A 5521-nucleotide genomic window follows, 5' to 3' on the forward strand; every position below is an offset into this window, starting at 1 on the left:
AACCACATGATTGCCCCACAGAACACAGTCCGTCTGTATGGACATTTCGTCTTTGCGCCGCTGGAATGGCTTTATCTCTTCATGCATCTCTGCTGGGACGCTGGACCAACTTCCATGGAGGACACAATTTTTTACAAGGGACATTAAAGGATCCTGGCTGGTCCAGGTCCTGATCTGGGGGGCCGAAATGGGTGACTTTTCGTTTTCAAATGCATCCATCAACAAGAGCAAGTTTGCAGGCTGTGCCATTTCCATCCCGGTGGTGGGCAATGGTAGCCGACTGAGAGTATCAGCGCAGTTCTCTGTGTCTCGTCTGTGGCGGATTACATAGTTATATGCAGACAGCGGGAGCGCTCATCTTTGCATGCGAGCAGAGGCATTGGTATTGATACCTTTGTTCTCTGAGAATAGCGATATGAGCGGCTTATGGTCAGTTTCTAACTCGAACTTAAGCCCAAACAGATACTGGTGCATTTTTTTTTACCCCGTAAACGCATGCCAGAGCTTCGTTTTCAATCATGCTGTAGGCCCTTTCAGCCTTGGACAAACTCCTGGACCCATAAGCGACCGGTTGCAATGTTCCCGATTCGTTTGCTTGTTGTAACACACACCCGACCCCGTATGAAGACACATCGCAAGCTAGTACTAAATGTTTACCCGGGTCATACAGGACAAGCAGTTTGTTGGAACATAACAGATTTCTGGCTTTCTCAAAAGCAGCCTCTTGTGATTTCCCCCTTACCCAGACATCTCCCTTGCGTAGCAGCACATGTAGGGGTTCTAGCAAGGAGCTTAATCTGGGTAGGAAATTTTCAAAATAATTGAGGAGTCCCAGGAACGACCGCAGCTCCGTCACGTTCTGTGGTCTCGGCGTGTTCTTGATGGCCTCCGTCTTGGCGTCGGTGGGTCTGATGCCGTCTGCCGCGATTCTTCTCCCTAAGAACTCGACCTCTGGCACCAGGAAAACACACTTCGAGCGTTTCAACCTGAGTCCCACACAATCTAGCCGACTTAGAACCTCTTCCAGTTTCTTCAAGTGTTTGATGGTGTCCCGACCTGTGATCATTATGTCGTCCTGGAAAACCACGATGCGCGGAACTGACTTTAGCAGGCTCTCCATGTTCCTTTGAAAAATAGCCGCGGCCGATCGAATTCCAAACGGGCATCTATTGTAGATGAATAGATCTTTGTGCGGGTTGATGCAGGTGAGGCCTTTCGAAGATTCCGCCAGCTCCTGTGTCATGTAGGCCGAGGTCAGGTCCAACTTGGTGAACGTCTTTCCTCCTGCCAGGGTCGCAAATAGGTCGTCTACCTTGGGTAGCGGGCACTGGTCCTGCAGCGAAAAACGGTTAATCGTTACTTTATAGTCCCCACAAATTCTGACCGTGCCATCGCCCTTGAGGACTGGAACAATCAGACTGCCCCACTCGTTGAACTCCACCAGCACGATGATGCCCTCTCGTTGCAGTCTGTCCAGCTCGATCTCCACTTTCTCTTGCATCATGTATGGCACCGCCTGTGCCTTGTGGTGGATGGGTCGTGTACCGGGAACCAAATGGATCTGCACCTTTGCCCCCGAGAAACTTCCGATGCCTGGCTCAATTAATGACGGAAACTTGCTCAGAACCTGGGCTCATGAGGCGTTGTCGATGGTAGTCGTCTCAGTTCCAGCGGATTTTCCCCAGTCAGCTTCTGCCGAACAGTGTGGGGCCATCTCCCGGTACAATCCATAGTGGGAGTTCGTGCACTACTCCATCATAGGAGACTTTTACTGCTGCGCTGCCAATTACAGGGATCAGCTCTTTGGTGTAAGTTGTCAGCTTGGTATGAATGGGGCTCAGCTTGGGCCTGTGTGCCTTGTTGCACCACAGCCTGTCGAAAGCCTTTTTGCTCATAGTAGACTGACTCGCACCCGTGTTCAGTTTCATGGATACTGGAATTCCATCCAGTTCGACTTTTAACATGATCGGTGGACATTTCGTGGTGAAGGTGTGTACCCCATACACTTCTGCCTCCTCGGTTCGAGTCTGTGGTTCAGTTTGATCTGCCATGGATCGATCTTCCTCTGCAACGTGGTGGTTTGCAGTATTTGCAGCTCGTCTGCACGTTCGCTGGAGGTGTCCCATTGTTCCACAGCCTTTGCACGCATAGTGTTTGAAGCGGCATTGATGGGCTCGATGATCACCTCTGCAGCGCCAACAAAGTGTTAACTGTAGTTTGCGAAGGATAACCTCACGGCCAATGCCAAGCACAAAAAAGTCTCTTAGCATTTGCTCCAAGAATCCATCGAATGCGCAATGTCCTGCAAGACGCCTTAGTTCGGCGACATAGCTCGTCACTTCCTTTAGCGTGTAAAATCGATACCTTGCCATCAGACGGTCTGCACTTGGGCAGGACTGGAACTGATGTCCTAGGGGTGACATTTGTTAAAGCAGTTCGGGAGTGTTTAAACTAATATAGCAGGGGGAAGGGAACCTATACAGCGAGACAGGGCGAAGTAATATGCAGTCAGAAACAGAGGGTAGAAAGGTAAAAAGCAATAGTGGAAGGCCGAGTAAACAAAGGCAAGAAACAAAAAGGGCCACACTACATCATAATTCTAAAAGGACAAAGGGTGTTAAAAAAACAAGCCTGAAGGCTTTGTGTCTTAATGCAAGGAGTATCCGCAATAAGGTGGATGAATTAACTGTGCAAATAGATGTTAACAAATATGATGTGATTGGGATTACGGAGACGTGGCTCCAGGATGATCAGGGCTGGGAACTCAACATCCAGGGGTATTCAACATTCAGGAAGGATAGAATAAAAGGAAAAGGAGGTGGGGTAGCATTGCTGGTTAAAGAGGAGATTAATGCAATAGTTAGGAAGGACATTAGCTTGGATGATGTGGAATCTATATGGGTAGAGCTGCAGAACACCAAAGGGCAAAAAACGTTAGTGGGAGTTGTGTACAGACCTCCAAACAGTAGTAGTGATGTTGGGGAGGGCATCAAACAGGAAATTAGGGGTGCATGCAATAAAGGTGCAGCAGTTACCATGGGTGACTTTAATATGCATATCGATTGGGCTAACCAAACTGGAAGCAATACGGTGGAGGAGGATTTCCTGGAGTGCATAAGGGATGGTTTTCTAGACCAATATGTCGAGGAACCAACTAGGGGAGAGGCCATCTTAGACTGGGTGTTGTGTAATGAGAGAGGATTAATTAGCAATCTCGTTGTGCGAGGCCCCTTGCTGAATGTCGAAATCTCGACCTCCGATAAATGACTCAGACACCTTCAGCTCCGGCAGAAGTTTCTTTAATTTACTTGCTAGCAAGGGAAAGGTCACACTCAGTCAATGGCTAAGTGAACACCTCTGCAATGGTACAGTTTCATGAGATATTTATACAGTAAAACCCAAGTTATGGCCTCTCCCTGTGTATTGGCTCTGTCTTGCAGTCAGTGAATACAGATAAAGAGTTAATTACTACATCCTTGTCCTGACATGGTTTCCAGATATTTCCTTTTATCAGGGTTATTAGTTGGCCAGCCGGCCATTACTCGATGAGAGTGTGGTAATGAGCTATTACCTGTCTTGCATTGTGTCAGGATGTCCAGTTTCCTGGTCAGTTATCTTTTTGCATCAAATGGATGAGGTCTCTACAAGAGATAATGGCTGGTTGTTTGAGTACTTCGAAAAGGGTGGGGTGGCGTGGAACTGGTGTCGTATAGACAATAGGAGAGCACCATGGGATGGAGGGGGGGGGGGTGGTACTTGTCTCAGCAGGACTTGCCTCCTAGCTGTCTGGTGGCTATCAGCACTTTCAAGCCAGGTTTAGCTGTTTGTGCAAACTGACTGCTTTATGCAGAGATTTCTGGAAGGACCAGGACTCCATTTTGTTACATATTAAAAAGGGCACAAAAATACCATGTGGTATCAGCTTAGATAAAAATACATTTCCACAGGAAGAGTGACCATAATATGGTGGAATTCTACATTAGGATGGAGAATGAAACAGTTAATTCAGAGACCATGGTTCAGAACTTAAAGAAGGGTAACTTTGAAGGTATGAGGCGTGAATTGGCTAGGATAGATTGGCGAATGATACTGAAGGGGTTGACTGTGGATGGGCAATGGCAGACATTTAGAGACCGCATGGATGAACTACAACAATTGTACATTCCTGTCTGGCTTAAAAATAAAAAAGGGAAGGTGGCTCAACCGTGACTATCAAGGGAAATCAGGGATAGTATTAAAGCCAAGGAAGTGGCATACAAATTGGCCAGAAATAGGAGCGAACCCGGGGACTGGGAGAAATTTAGAACTCAGCAGAGGAGGACAAAGGGTTTGATTAGGGCAGGGAAAATAGAGTACGAGAGGATGCTTGCAGGGAACATTAAGACGGACTGCAAAAGCTTCTATAGATATGTAAAGAGAAAAAGGTTAGTAAAGACAAACATAGGTCCCCTGCAGTCAGAATCAGGGAAAGTCATAACGGGGAACAAAGAAATGGCAGACCAATTGAACAAGTACTTTGGTTCGGTATTCACTAAGGAGGACACAAACAACCTCCTGGATATAAAAGGGGTCAGGGGGTCGAGTAAGAAGGAGGAATTGAGGGAAATCCTTATTAGTCGGGAAATTGTGTTGGGGAAATTAATGGGATTGAAGGCTGATAAATCCCCAGGGCCTGATGGACTGCATCCCAGGGTACTTAAAGACGTGGCCTTGGAAATAGCGGATGCATTGACAGTCATTTTCCAACATTCCACAGACTCTGGATCAGGTCCTATGGAGTGGAGGGTAGCCAATGTAACCCCACTTTTAAAAAAAGTAGGGAGAGAGAAAACAGGGAATTATAGACCGGTCAGCCTGAGATCGGTAGTGGCTAAAATGATGGAATCAATTATTAAGGATGTCATAGCAGCGCATTTGGAAAGAGGTGACATGATAGGTCTAAGTCAGCATGGATTTGTGAAAGGGAAATCATGCTTGACACATCTTCTGGAATTTTTTGAGGATGTTTCCAGTAGAGTGGACAAGGGAGAACCAGTTGATGTGGTGTATTTGGACTTTCAGAAGGCTTTCGACAAGGTCCCACACAAGAGATTAATGTGCAAAGTTAAAGCACATGGGATTGGGGGTAGTGTGCTGACGTGGATTGAGAACTGGTTGTCAGACAGGAAGCAAAGAGTAGGAGTAAATGGGTACTTTTCAGAATGGCAGGCAGTGACTAGTGGGGTACCGCAAGGTTCTGTGCTGGGGCCCCAGCTGTTTACATTGTACATTAATGATTTAGACGAGGGGATGAAATGTAGTATCTCCAAATTTGCAGATGACACTAAGTTGGGTGGCAGTGTGAGCTGCGAGGAGGATGCTATGAGGCTGCAGAGCGACTTGGATAGGTTAGGTGAGTGGGCAAATGCATGGCAGATGAAGTATAATGTGGATAAATGTGAGGTTATCCACTTTGGTGGTAAAAACAGAGAGACAGACTATTATCTGAATGGTGACAGATTAGGAAAAGGAGAGGTGCAAC

The sequence above is a fragment of the Pristiophorus japonicus genome, chromosome 16 (assembly GCF_044704955.1).
Source record: "Pristiophorus japonicus isolate sPriJap1 chromosome 16, sPriJap1.hap1, whole genome shotgun sequence".
Lineage (NCBI taxonomy): Eukaryota > Metazoa > Chordata > Chondrichthyes > Pristiophoridae > Pristiophorus > Pristiophorus japonicus.